The sequence below is a fragment of the Schistocerca serialis genome, chromosome 4, assembly GCF_023864345.2.
Source record: "Schistocerca serialis cubense isolate TAMUIC-IGC-003099 chromosome 4, iqSchSeri2.2, whole genome shotgun sequence".
NCBI lineage: Eukaryota > Metazoa > Arthropoda > Insecta > Orthoptera > Acrididae > Schistocerca > Schistocerca serialis.
In genome coordinates this window covers 459,898,483-459,913,715 of record NC_064641.1, presented here as the reverse complement: position 1 = coordinate 459,913,715, position 15,233 = coordinate 459,898,483, and the positions used below count along the sequence as shown (strand labels likewise).

The following is a 15,233-nucleotide window of genomic DNA, read 5'->3' as shown; positions in this document are numbered from 1 at the left end:
AGTGGAGCAAGCGCGCACACCTTCCCATTTAAAGCAGAACTCATCTTTTTAAAAGTTAACTTGTTTCCCACTCAAAGATAGGATCTTTACAGTTTTCAACAAATATCTGTATAACTTCTTCGAAAGCTATCCATATCTTCTTCAGAACTGTTTCTCCATTTGTTACAGATATTTGATGTCTAATAAGTTTTCTAATGATTGAACTATTAAAAATACCCTCTTTTAGTTTTTGATAATTACAATATTTTTCGCTATCTTTGGCAAATCCTCCATAATGTGTGTAACCAATCACAGCTTAAAGGAAGATTGATGCAGAAGTACGTTCTTCATAACTACAAAACTTTTGAGAACTATGCTTTGGTTTCTAGTTTACAGGTTTTTCTGGAAAGCCATTTCCTTACGATTTAGTGGTGCCCATTATCAAGGCAGTCACTTCCGCATGAAAGCTGGGACATACGCAACTTCCCTGTTTCTGACAGAGCACTTGCCCGCTAAAGGCAAAGGTTCCGAGTTCGAGTCTCGGTCCGGCACATAGTTTTAATCTGCCAGGAAGTTTCAACTTCCCTGTTGTCTAACAACCATGAGAATCACCACATACGATCGATCCACGGACAGCGATTTTTGTTTTGTGAGAACAAAAGCTAAGTTCTTGTATCATTCATTTATATGCACAGTATGCCTTACAAGTAGTGACGCATACTTGTTGCCATTATGGAGAATGTACTGCTTTCGGCTTTGATCCACCTTTTTATCGAGTCAATGAATACTCTTTCACTCTTTTATATCGTACCTAGTATTAAATTTCTCCAACATTCCAGGAACGTCGCAAATGTAAAGGTCATATGCTGTAGAAAAATAGCGAATGAACGCTTGCTCTCTGCTTTTGTACCACGATAAAATGTTCCTGGAGTCCACAAATTCTTTGCCTTCAACCTAATGCATATATTTTGATTAAAATCATTATATGAGTGACGTTTCGGGGAGTCAAGAAATAGGAACCAGTTGCCAAACAAACGTAATTCTTTGTCGATCACCACGTCCTCTCTGTATGGACTGTTGACATGCAGAGCATTGTCGAATGTGACTGGCTGCAATCTTGCACCGCTTCCCCCATCATTCCAGTCTGCCAATAACGAAATAATTTTATTCACAATACAACAGCCGTACACAAGTCTCTGACGAAGTCATTCGGTTCAGCCTGTCATGGGCTCATTGTTGTGTCCAACACCTTGTAAGTCCTTATCAGTACCCAAAACACTGTTTCCAGACATTTTAAAAGAATTTAGTACGTCAGGTACGAAGATATAAAAAATCAATTTGGTATTTTTACGACTGAAGCAATATAAATCAGACGAACAAAAGTAATAATCGTCTCGGTGGTTTCGACATTGTCTCCAAATCATCGGCATCTCAAAACAGATATGTCTCTTCCTTCCTTAAAAGCACTATTGGAGGTTTTCACCATAAATAGAACATATAATTTCTTCACAGAGTTTGTAATAATTATTTGATTTTTCCTAGCTACAAAGCTACCACAGGTGTTAACACCGACGGTCAGGTAAATTAACTTTTTCAGGTCCTGTAGATACAATAGTGTCCATTAAATTTCACGGTGCCCAATGGAAACCAGACGTACACATTTGTGAATATTCAACCTTTTCATCATGCGCAAGTACTGCCAATTGTTGGGCAACATTATGAAAATATCGGCAAGTTAATGTGGCAGTGCGCAGCATATCGTGATGGTGCATAGCAGCTCGTGACCACCAGAATACATGGATGTGGTTGGTTGGCTATATGTGCCATTGAATATTGCTATTGTTATTCTGCATGGTAATTATTGAATGGTCATTTTCCTATTTATTACAATACAGAATATTTCGTACATAGTTATTTTAGTACATAAAATGAAGCCAAGTGTACCGTAAAAAGCACGTTTTGAAAATGAGTACATATTTTTGTATAAATCTTGCGCCTCAGATCATTTAAAAATCACCTACGAGCATTACCGGCAACGGCCATTCCACAGTAGATACACCGGTTCCCGTCGGATCATCGAAGTTAAGCGCTGTCGGGCGTGGCCGGCACTTGGATGGGTGACCATCCGGGACGCCATGCGCTGTTGCCATTTTTCGGGGGCCACTCAGCCTCGTGATGCCAATTGAGGAGGTATTCGACCGAATAGTAGCGGCTCCGGTCAAAGAAAACCCTCATAACGACCAGTAGAGCGGTGTGCTGACCACACGCCCCTCCTATCCGCATCCTCAACTGAGGATGACGCGGAGGTCGGATGGTCCCGGTGTGCCACATCTGACCTGATGACGGAGTGCATTACCACATAAATCAAAATTTTCCTTCCTCCAGAAAAAAATCAGGGTTAAGCAAATCTGTTGAAGCTAATCTTGTGAACACCGATAAATCGATCGTTTATAACAATATCAAAACATATTTGAAATTATCAAGTGATACTTTTGCAGAAACCAGAAATTTGCCTGATTAACTGAATTTTCCGTCGGCGTCAGTACTTGTAAGGCATTCTGCGCATGTAAATGAATGATACGAGACTTAGCTTTTGTTCTCACAAATAGGAAACACTTTCGTGGTATTCTATAAAATAGACTATTGTCAATTTGATAACGAAATGGCTTTCGACTTCTTAATAAGGCTGGACAAACGATATTTGGATTGGAACAGCCTCGAGGTTTCACATTACGTCACTGCACTCGATACGCTATCAAACCTGCCTGAACATCATGTGACATGTGACGCGCATAGTGTGGCGGCAAGCGATATGTAAAAAACTGCGAACTAGCTACGAGAATAAGCGGCACCTCTGCTTAAAATGTGACAAATTCGTGTAACACATCGGGTAATAGTATGAAATTCCGAACAAACTGCTCTCAAACGAACTTGCAGTAATGGATAAATGGATATTTATGCTGAATTTTAAGGAAAAATTACAGTCAAAGGCGAAATGCTGTCTTCACAAAATGTTGCTTGACTCGGAAACAAGTACAATAATTTATGTGATTAACAGAGACTGTAATAATTTCCCAAGTTGGTTGTGAATGAGCTTTTATATACTGGTTCGTAAGTTACAGTAACTGGTAATAACTTTACCAGCTTTCAGTCAGCTTCAAAATAAGATGACAACATTCAGATAAACAAGGAAGAAAATTAATCAATAATTAAATGCTAAGTGGACGAAATATTATATAGTTTTAAACTGGCTGCCGTTGTCATGGCGAGAATAAATCATTGCAGAAAAATGCGCCGCGGAGATAACACAGACACCACTAAATCGTCGGACGCGCGAAAGCTAGGGAATTGGACTGAGTCGATACTGTGACCTTTTATTACTTTATTAACTGCTGTTCCGTATGTTATGCGGCCTGGATTATATTGCAGTCCGCGTTTGAAAGCTACTTTTTATTATTACTATCCGTAGTACATTAAATACACTAAGATACTTCGTGAAGAATGAACCAACAAAGGTCGCTAGATCGCGGGCCAATCCAAATATCGAGCATAACCGGAGCTGTGATTTAAACTCTTCGAGCAATTCGAGTCACACTCAAGCGCCGGACTAGCAGTACTATTAAGGCCGTCGGAATGTGATAATCGAGCGTCGCAACCTCAGATAAAGTGACTTCCGACTTACACAGATATTACTGAAACAATCAGAAAATATATATAATATTATGAGATACAGATTACGTACACCGGAAATAGTACGTTTTAAGTAGAAATACTCACATTAAAAAAAAAAAAAAGAAAAAGGAAACTTGTGTTATGTATTCCCATCATGATAAAATTCCGAGACTCGAACAGTAAAGCTGTGAGTACCGGGCGTGAGTCTTGCTTCGGTAGCTCAGTTGATAGAGCACTTGCCCGCGAAAGGCAAAAGGTCCCGAGTTCGAGTCTCGGTCGGGCACACAGTTTTAATCTACCAGGAAGTTTCATATCAGCGCTCACTCCGCTGCAGAGTGAAAATCTCATTATGATAAAATTCGGTTCACAATGAATCGGGGAGGCTCTTCTACATATGTAGTTTTACGTTAATATAGATGTTAGCATAAAGTAAGACTTGTTTAACATATATAGAACCGAACACAACAGCTTCAGATACAATCATTACCCCAAGTTCTGTTCAATTTATTTTCTCATTCAGCATTTCAGACTGAATAACAAACTATCAGACTTATCGCTTTCAGTAAGGGCTATGGCTCCGACCTGAATAACAATGTTCTATGACACGACTATTGTACGCTGACTTTCAGGAACCAGTCAGATGTACCAAGAAATGATGCAGTATCACATAAGTTGGCACAGTTTCAGGCAGCTTGCCAAAGAGTTACAGGTTTACTACTACGGAACTGCTAAATTATTATTTAAAAATAAAGACAAACTTAAACATTTGGCACGAAATGGCGTGTATATAACCAGCTGCAAGCCCTTTGGAAAAGTGTGTTGGTTGGTCAGCCAAAGCTGCGGAAATTAGGGTATCAGAAAATGAGAGGAGCTAGAACCTAGGAATGGAGCAAGACTTTACAAAAAACCACCCGTAAGATGTAGATTGTGACGTCTTTTGTATTGTTCACAAGAGCAGGAAGATGATTCCAAAAAAACATTTCAATTGAATAAACACATGACACGCAATTCCAACTTACTCGTAGTTTTGGATCAACTTAGACGGTTGTCTTTTTCCCATCTTTCATATTAAGATTCAATCAAAAGTAGACTACAATAGAAAGTTCAACACTATTTTTCATCTTTCTTTGAATGTTTAACAGTTTTCGAATAACATCATAAAACTTAGTTTTCATTACATGTTAATCGTAAACATTTCTGCATAGCATAAAAAAGAATGTTATTCTTTGTAAAACTGTATGTCTTAATTTTATGAATCTTCAGTATCAGTAACATTTGTGCGAATCACACGTCATTATCATATAACAGAAATATATATGGAGTGAGCATTGCGTACTGTAATGTGGTTAGCATCAAATCGAAATAATCACGTGTCGCCGGTACAAATCGTACGCTTTGGTTTGGCCTCTCTCTGATTTGTGGAAGTCAAGTGACTCTGGATCACAACGGAATTTTTATGTTCGTCTGCGTAACAGTACTGTGCACCGCAGCAACAAATAGGCATTGTGATAGCAGTGTCAATTCGTGTGTTTTGTTTTGAGTAGTCGTGGCTGTTATTCTTAAGAAAAACGAGCGAGCGAAAAGCGCTGCGCCTGGTACTTCGATTGCCTAGCCACTAAATTTCGCGTCATTCCTCCTACACATCGCCGGTACAAGTTCGTTTCTTTTATAAACTTTTATCTGTCTGTCTTGGGTGAAGGAGGCATGGCTTGTCCCAGCCAATGCACTACAAGCCGATCGCAAGCTGTCGCTCCCAGCTTCCTCTCGATAAGAGCCAAGTTAAAGCACACGATTAGGATGGCACTGTCGTTTACTTCTTGCCTTAAGACCGAAGCTTTAGTATTATACATATTCGCCCTGTTTTCATACATTTATTTATTAGTAACAGCAGTGTTACTGAACTGTTCCTACTGCACATACAAATCGAAATTACTTAAAGGAGGAAACGTTACTTCTCATAAGTAAGTACCACAAAGGTGTGACTATAGTTATACTAGTAAGAGGCACTTGTGTGTTGATTAGTATCGGTACACAATACAGCGAATACAGAAAATCGTAGGGCTCTAAGGCTGCATATTTAAGAAATAATTGCTAGATAATTACCGTAGGGTGGGAGTGTGCTTCCGGTCAACCCACTGAATGTACACACATTTCCAGCTATGTTCACAGCTGGTAACATGTAACTTTTGCTGCTGCTAGTCATGATTTTCTTTTATTTATTTTCTGTTTTTAATGTGTTCTGTCGTCGTAAACAGCGTGAGTGATGTAGAATGCGCAGTGTTTCACGAAACTGTTCGAACGAATAGTACAGGAGGTAGAGAACATCAAAACAAATATATTTAGACTAGTAACACAATCTCTGAAGTCACCTTGTTGTATTAGGGAACATTTTGTTTGTGGTGCAGACGTAAGCTGTTGTGTCTGTGTCGCTGAATGGCAATGTGTACTGACATTCAAAACTGTTCTGTGTATGGATTGTTGGATGTACTGGTTGCACATACCCTGAATATTAAAGGAAGTACTTCCAGCACTATAGGGCGCCAGCCCGTTTTAGCATTAATGTGAGGAATCATCTAGTGCTGACTTCGGGAATCGATAAACCGGTCTAGGTGGCCCTGTGGCCTGGCCACCCAACTTACCTGACCTCACGTGTGTGGATTTCTTCCACTGGGGGCATATGAGGCAGGTGGTGTAAGAAACCGTTGTGGCAACAGATGACGACCTCGTCCCTATAATTGCTCTCGCGGCTGGGACCACTGCGGACATGTCTGGAATCTTCGAACGGAGACAGCAGTCAACGGTTCAACGGTGTGCTGCGTGCATACAGGCATTGCATTAGAGCAGTTCCTGATAATCCCCTGCTGTAATAGCATCCTAAACTACCTTGGGTGTAAATCGTACATAGCATCAGAAACTGCCATCAGCGACCATATTACGCACCTTAACAAAATATGTCTGTTTTGATCTTCTCTACCTCCTGTATAAATTTCCATGAATAGTTTCGGAACACCCTGTATGTCAGTTTCTGCATAACAGGAAAACAGGAGTCCACCCCGATAGCTGAGTGGTCAGAGTGACGGATTGCCGTCCTACAGGCCCGGGTTTGATTCCCGGCTGGGTCGGAGATTTTCTCCCCTCAGGGCCTGGGTATTGTGTTGTCTTCATCATCATTTCATCCCCATCCGGCGCGCAGGCCGCCCAATGTGGCGTCGAATGTAATGAGACCTGCACCAAGGCGGGCGGACCTGCCCCGCAAGGGGCCTCCCGGGCAATGACGCCAAAAGCTCATTTCCATTTCCAGGAAAACAGGAAATCCTGAAGGCACCGCAACAACGCAACAGCTCACACACCGCAAAAAACATCACTCCTAAAAACATACTTGATAATTGGAATCATGTCTCATTAGACATTGAGTAAAAAATAAATAACGGAAAGTCGAACATGGCAGCAGCAGAAGTTATTTTATAACAAACAAAACTTTCGTAAAAAAGATCGACCCAGCCTTAGAAAAAAGTAAAAGAATTCAATTACAATTTCTGTCGTTATTCTGATGACAGAGATACATCTCGCAGTGAGGCTTTGCCAGTAATGACCTAAATAAAGATTTTCAGAAATCATTGCAGCCTGAAGCTCATGACTCGACGTTTCACAGAGAATTTTGAAGTAACGCAAGTCTTCTGTGTGACACTGTACCTCTGTGTAGCGCTCTCGCGTCGCTGTATGGCATCAATTTTAGTGCAGGCAGTACCGCTTTGCGGGGCCGGGGCATTGTGCAGCTGGAACAAAAAGAGAATGAGAGAGAGAGAGAGAGCCCTTTGAGAGCTAAGGGGTTTGCAGGAGGGGCGGAGACAGCGGCAATATTGCGAAAGGTCAAATTAATGCGTGGCTGGGGACGGGAGTACGGGGACCCCGACATATAGTTTCTTTTATTTATCCGCCCCCTCGACCCTCCGGAAAAGCGAAAGTGGGTGGCTGGGGACGGGGATGAGGGGTGCTATTGAAGCACGGGCCGCGTGCTCGCATAACGGCACACGCGACGCCAGCCGCCCCTCGCTACCTTGCAGGCTATACCTGCGTCCTGCTGCTGCCAGCTCACCTGAACATCTGACCCAGCGCCGCAGCCGCGGAACAGCTGAGCAGCTCGGCTTGCGTCACATCACCCACAGGAGTCTATCCCTAAGTCCTTCTTTTACTGTAATACACTCCTGGAAATGGAAAAAAGAACACATTGACACCGGTGTGTCAGACCCACCATACTTGCTCCGGACACTGCGAGAGGGCTGTACAAGCAATGATCACACGCACGGCACAGCGGACACACCAGGAACCGCGGTGTTGGCCGTCGAATGGCGCTAGCTGCGCAGCATTTGTGCACCGCCGCCGTCAGTGTCAGCCAGTTTGCCGTGGCATACGGAGCTCCATCGCAGTCTTTAACACTGGTAGCATGCCGCGACAGCGTGGACGTGAACCGTATGTGCAGTTGACGGACTTTGAGCGAGGGCGTATAGTGGGCATGCGGGAGGCCGGGTGGACGTACCGCCGAATTGCTCAACACGTGGGGCGTGAGGTCTCCACAGTACATCGATGTTGTCGCCAGTGGTCGGCGGAAGGTGCACGTGCCCGTCGACCTGGGACCGGACCGCAGCGACGCACGGATGCACGCCAAGACCGTAGGATCCTATGCAGTGCCTTAGGGGACCGCACCGCCACTTCCCAGCAAATTAGGGACACTGTTGCTCCTGGGGTATCGGCGAGGACCATTCGCAACCGTCTCCATGAAGCTGGGCTACGGTCCCGCACACCGTTAGGCCGTCTTCCGCTCACGCCCCAACATCGTGCAGCCCGCCTCCAGTGGTGTCGCGACAGGCGTGAATGGAGGGACGAATGGAGACGTGTCGTCTTCAGCGATGAGAGTCGCTTCTGCCTTGGTGCCAATGATGGTCGTATGCGTGTTTGGCGCCGTGCAGGTGAGCGCCACAATCAGGACTGCATACGACCGAGGCACACAGGGCCAACACCTGGCATCATGGTGTGGGGAGCGATCTCCTACACTGGCCGTACACCACTGGTGATCGTCGAGGGGACACTGAATAGTGCACGGTACATCCAGACCGTCATCGAACCCATCGTTCTACCATTCCTAGACCGGCAAGGGAACTTGCTGTTCCAACAGGACAATGCACGTCCGCATGTATCCCGTGCCACCCAACGTGCTCTAGAAGGTGTAAGTCAACTACCCTGGCCAGCAAGATCTCCGGATCTGTCCCCCATTGAGCATGTTTGGGACTGGATGAAGCGTCGTCTCACGCGGTCTGCACGTCCAGCACGAACGCTGGTCCAACTGAGGCGCCAGGTGGAAATGGCATGGCAAGCCGTTCCACAGGACTACATCCAGCATCTCTACGATCGTCTCCATGGGAGAATAGCAGCCTGCATTGCTGCGAAAGGTGGATATACACTGTACTAGTGCCGACATTGTGCATGCTCTGTTGCCTGTGTCTATGTGCCTGTGGTTCTGTCAGTGTGATCATGTGATGTATCTGACCCCAGGAATGTGTCAATAAAGTTTCCCCTTCCTGGGACAATGAATTCACGGTGTTCTTATTTCAATTTCCAGGAGTGTATCTGGTTAGTCGGTTAAGGACACATGAGATCCGTAATAATTTGCTATAAATACGGGGCGAATTAACGAAAACTAGCAGCCCCCTTGTTTCGTGAAATGTTCAAAATATCGAAACGAGACCTTTGAAATGTGATAGTGCACGGAAGGAAGTATTTTATGGAAGAGAGTGGTATGTTTCTTTAGCACATGCAAGTATTTTCTGGAATGGAATGGTATATTTCCTTAACGCATGCTAAGGTTTGGCGTTAAAAATTTTCGCAGAAGTATCGGAAAAACGAGCCAAAATTGAGGAGCGGTCGTCATCGGCTTTACCCTGCAAACACCGCAAATTGAGTCTGTCGTTATCTGTAGCAAGAAGATAACCCTATTTGGTCGAACGTATCCCGACATATATTAGCAGTATTATTAATGTGGCTGTGTCCACTCTGCATCTTTACAGCAGCTTGAACTCTGCTGGGGAGAGTTTCAGTGAGGTATATGATTGTGTTTGAAGGAATGGCAGCCCATCCTGCCAAAAGAGCCGAAACCAGAGAAATCAGTGATGTTGCACGCTGGGGTCTGAAGCAAAGTTAACGTTCAGACTGACCTCAAAGGCGTTCCACTGGGCTCAGAACAGAACTGCGAACAGGCCATTCTGCTTCAGCATCCCCCAGGCTGTGGCTAAGCCATGTCTCCGCAGTATCCTTTCTTTCAGGAGTGCTAGTTCTGCGGGGTTCGCAGGAGAGCTTCTGTAAAGTTTGGAAGTTAGGATACGAGATACTGGCAGAAGTAAAGTTGTGAGGATGGGGCGTGAGTCGTGCTTTGGTAGCTCAGTTGGTAGAGCACTTGCCCGCGAAAGACAAAGGTCCCGAGTTCGAGTCTCGGTCCAGCACACAGTTTTAATCTGCCAGGAAGTTCATGTCAGCACACAGTCCGCTGCAGAGTGAAAATCTCATTCTGGAACCTTATTGTCCCTAAAAGATTGTCATAATAAAACAACTATCGTCTCAGAACTGTTCCCATACTGTACAGTACAAAATGCTGTTAAACGTGTTCATATCCCTCCGCATTTAGCGTTTTCTTAAAAGCAATAAGGGTATCAATCCCTAACCACGAGAAACACCCACATACCGTAAAACCATCTCCTTCGTACTTTCGACACAACATATGATGGCAAGTAACCTTCTCCAGGAATTCACCAAGCCCGAACTTTTCCATAGGACTGTCATTCATTTCCACTGCCATCACTCTTCACACCACTCCAAGCGTCGCTTAGTATTGACTACAGAAATGTGTGGCTTATCGGGAGCTGCTCGCCCATTCCACCTAGCTCTTTTTAACTTCCTACGCACAGTCATTGTACTAGCCGGATTGCTGACAGCACTTACGAGCAAACGAGTGATTCGTTCTGCTGATTTCATGCCATTTTTTACGACCGCCCTCCGCAATGCCCGACGGTTCCCGTCCGTTAGTACACGATGTCTGCCTAGCCTTGGTTTTAGCTGTGGTTGTTCCTCTGCATTTCCGTTTCACACTCACGTCACCGGCTGTCCACTTGAGCAGCTTCAGGACGTTATACATATGGAAGTAACTGAACTCTCCTGACCGACCCATTCCGCTATTACTGCTTTTCGGTCGACATTACGGTACTGGTCGCCTCCTTTTATATTGGCGGCTTCACCTGACGTGACACTAGTGGTCAAATCCGTATTTCATTACAAGTGTCCGGATGCTACTCGTCAGATAGTGAGGTCTACGCTGCTAAGATTAAACGGTTCTAGTATTAAATTGACACCGCTTGGCCTTGTTTCATACAACAACAATACAGTTAGATATGATTGTTTAACTACAACAATAAACTATCTTCTAGCATATCGGAAGAGGTTAAAAAAAAGTATTTCAGGCACATCTACATACGTTTGACTGAACAGCTTTCATGTAAATTAGCAAATAGTCTGTCATAAAATCTACGTTACACTTCATCTCATTTCTGGGATATTTCTGCCAAATTTTTCAACGCCGTGCATTACATAATTGTACTCGTATTTCCAAATAATTCTATTCAGTTAAAAATAAATATATCATTCCATTAAAAGAAGGCAAACCTTAGTTCTTTCAGTATCGAATGACACAAGAATTTATTAAGCATGGACGAAATTAGGTTTTCCTCTGTAAACTCCGATAGGCTGAAAACCTCGTTTCGATAACATTAACTTCATAGAAAATGGAAGGGGAACTCACAGGATCGCCCAATGGTCGGTCTTGTGGTTGTCTGTTATGTTGGAGTGTCGCTGGACAGATTTTGGACGCCTTGACTATTTGCTGTTTGTTGTGCACCTTCAGTGGTTTTGGTACGTTATCAAATTTTTAATTTTTAGCTGTTATATCTTAAGTTTGCCTGATGTGATTTCTCTTACTGATAACTATTTTCCTGTATTTTTCGTAGATCTAATGAACGTTGTTCAACATCTGAAACGGGTTATGTAACTACTTCTTTACGTAGCAGTAAAGACAAATAAACTGATAAGAACATTCTTTTTCTCTTTACAACTGTGACCGTTTACTATACTTATAGCAAGCAATACACGAGCGATTTATCATAGATTATGCATCACGAAAATTTTTTCATGTATTTCGTCCAGACGTCTGTGACAGGGGATTATGGGAATGTCTTTACATGTAGGGAACTTCACTGAGGAAAAACTCAGACTTTACGAAACGTTTAACTATAAATTACTGAAATTAGCACAACAGTGGCAACAGAAATACATTGCTCTCACTCAGTACCATTCTCGTGATATTAAAAGTGAAGTTCCCCATAGATCAAATAAAGGTAAAGAGCTAACCAACTGCCGGCCGGAGTGGCCGTGCGGTTCTAGGTGCTACAGTATGGAACCGAGCAACCGCTACGGTCGCATGTTCGAATCCTGCCTCGGGCATGGATGTGTGCGATGTCCTTAGGTTAGTTAGGTTTAATTAGTTCTAAGTTCTAGGCGACTGATGACCTCAGAAGTTAAGTCGCGTAGTGCTCAGAGCCATTTTTGAGTTAGCCAAATCCCGAAATTAGTTCCGAGTGATCAAGAACTGTTCCAGTTATTCGCCCTTACTAAAGTAGCAGCAGCCAGTTATCACTGCTTTCAACCTAAGATGATGCCCTTATGTAAATAATGTAACAGATTCCCACTCCCCACATTACGCTGTGTCCCTTCCCCCCCCCCCAACAAATTTCTAAGTTTTTATCTATATATCTTAGCAGTCTGTGACAGAACTTACTTGTTGTACTGTTTTGTCCTTTATATTTGTATAATTTAACTTTTGCGTGCAAGACAATAGAAGATTTACTGGAGCTTACCAACTTTCATTGTATTTCTGTATCAGATGTATATAGTTTAGAGATATTAACAGATATCTGTATAACTTCTGCAGTTCGGCGTGTTAGGTCAGCCAAACATTGTGTTTTCAGTTTATACTCCTATCTTATTCAGGGCATCATTACACAATATTTCTTGTATTGTATCCGTATCAGAATGGAGCATTACAATTTTCCGTTTTTCTTATTGATGCATAATGCCTAATGACACACCTCTGGAAATAGCAGTCGTTGTACAGCTAGAACCTCTCGCTGATGTTGTGTAAACTTTCTGTTCAGTCTCAAAGTCAGTGACAACTTTTACAAATGCCTAAAAAGCCGAAAGCCGGTTCACAGGTAAATAAAGACAATACCTTTTTGTGGAACAACAATACTATTGAAACGTCCCCTTTTTGAACAGTTATACACGACTGTCCTTAAACTGATACACAATATTTTTTTAGCGCAACGCAATCTGACTTTCAAAAATCCCTACAAAAGAATGGCCCTGACTAACATTAAACTATACCTTTCAGAAATCACTTACCTCACAAAAATCTTCATTACTCGAACTACTGCAATACAGCGAGCGCCACTACTGCCAGCTAAATAAAAGATTCAAACTACGGAAGGCACTAACTACTGATAGGGATAGTTAGCAAATGAAAGATATTAATAGAGAACAAAAAATGTATTTACCTTAATAGTCATAATATATATAGCAGTTCATGACAAATTACAAAACTCCGCCATCTCTCTCCCCACATCCACCACTGCTGGCGGCTCACCTCCAACTGCGCAACGCTACGCGCTGTTCACATCCAGCTGCCGCTGCCCAACACTACAATGGCAGACAACAATGCAAACTAGACACAGACTGCACACAGCACAGCCAGTGATTTTCATACAGAGGTGGCGTTACCAATAAAAAAACCTAAACAGCCTACTTACATAGCCCCCATGCTCCCCACAAAAAAATTTTACAAATTGGATTGGGCAGTGGCCAATACAGATTTGAAAAAAAATTTTCATAATTACAATAACAAAGAAATCAAATGCACACACTTATTGATACAATGTTGGTCAAAAGCTAAAAATTTCTCACAGTCCATAAAGACAGTCCAGATTGTTCATCATAATAGTAATTACAGTTTTTTTTCGCAAAGTCTCATTAGTAAAAGGAATTGCACACAGAAGTAGTTGATTTCCATGCCGTCTTGAAGAAGTAGTGTTGTCCTTCCAGCGGAAAGACAGTGCTGACTCTTGACATGCTGACAGGTAATGGGCCACAATGGAGCAAACCCACAGCAGAGTCAGTCGAAATTTTGAAGAGTATTGGTAGTAGGTCATCACAGAGCATACCCATTGTAGTCCTGGTAGAGATTACGATATTGGTGGGCCACCAGAGGTGCAGACCCACTGTAGTCCTTGTAGAAATAATGATATTGATGGATCATCAAAGATGTAGACCCACTGTAGTCCTTGTAGAGATAATGGTACTGGTGGGTCATCAAAGATGCAGACCCACTGTAGTCCTTGTAGAGATAGCCAGCAGCCATCTGTTGTGACTGTGCAGGTGCACAATCACCATTGAAGAGTCTTGCGGATAATATAGCAAGTCCATAACCACCACTTGTGCACTCACAAAGTTTTTGGAATTGTCCTTAGAACCAGCAATGCTGTTATCCAGTCCCTTGCTGAATTATTAACACATGTGCAAACACTAACAGTCCCAACTTGTCACATACTGTGCATATATTATGGCCAACAGAAACGTGTGCAGTGAAATGATACTTAATTTGAAGAACTGGTAACAATTACAATTTGATAACATAAAAATACAATAACAAAGGTACAAAATACATCATCAAAAACATAACAATACAGATAACATTTGTAGTACAGGCTTTACAAAAGAATCGAACTAACGTATACATCAGTGGAATTATGACATGAGTACATACATAAAAGATCAGAATAATTATTGAAACATCGACTTCACACACGAGCATTAAAACAGAATAAATAATGTATAAACATCTTTACAAAGAAAATAACATATTATTAGAAAAATTCTACAACATAACTCTCATCAGCTAAACACATAAAGACAGGAAAACACAAATACACAAGGGTACACAAACATATAGAGGGATGACACAAAAGGAAAAGACAGGGTTTGTTTTCAGTGTAACATTTGGTACTGCAGTCCAACCCAAAACTTCATTCCATAGGTCTTTCGTCTTATTTTGGTATTTGCTCCAGCCAAAAAAATCCTATCCAAGCATGTTTTCTGTATTTTTCTCGTATAACCTCTCAGTGCATTTCTTCAAACTTCATCACAACTCATTCTCTTATAGGCTACCCCCTCTTAAGCTAACTTAACTCTACTGAGCTCAGATGCTAAACTAAGGGATGAGGCAATGCAGCAGCACAAAACAATTAACACAAACATCAATGACAAAAAATTTAAATAGGCAAAGCAATTGCAATATTACAACTAATGTAAGGCACTGTGCAGCAAACAAGAAAAATAAATGCGTAGTAAACTGGCTTAACAGCGTAATACAAAGTCAAATTCAGTAACATTATGCCTGGCAAACAGCAGCAGCAAATAAAAAAAAACATATA

The 15,233-nt window shown here is 42.4% G+C and overlaps 1 pseudogene; it reads left to right on the top strand.

The window, feature by feature from the left end:
* Positions 1-2,010: 2,010 nt before the first annotated feature.
* Positions 2,011-2,128, top strand: LOC126475889 (5S ribosomal RNA; annotated as a pseudogene).
* The last annotated feature ends 13,105 nt before the right edge of the window (positions 2,129-15,233 follow it).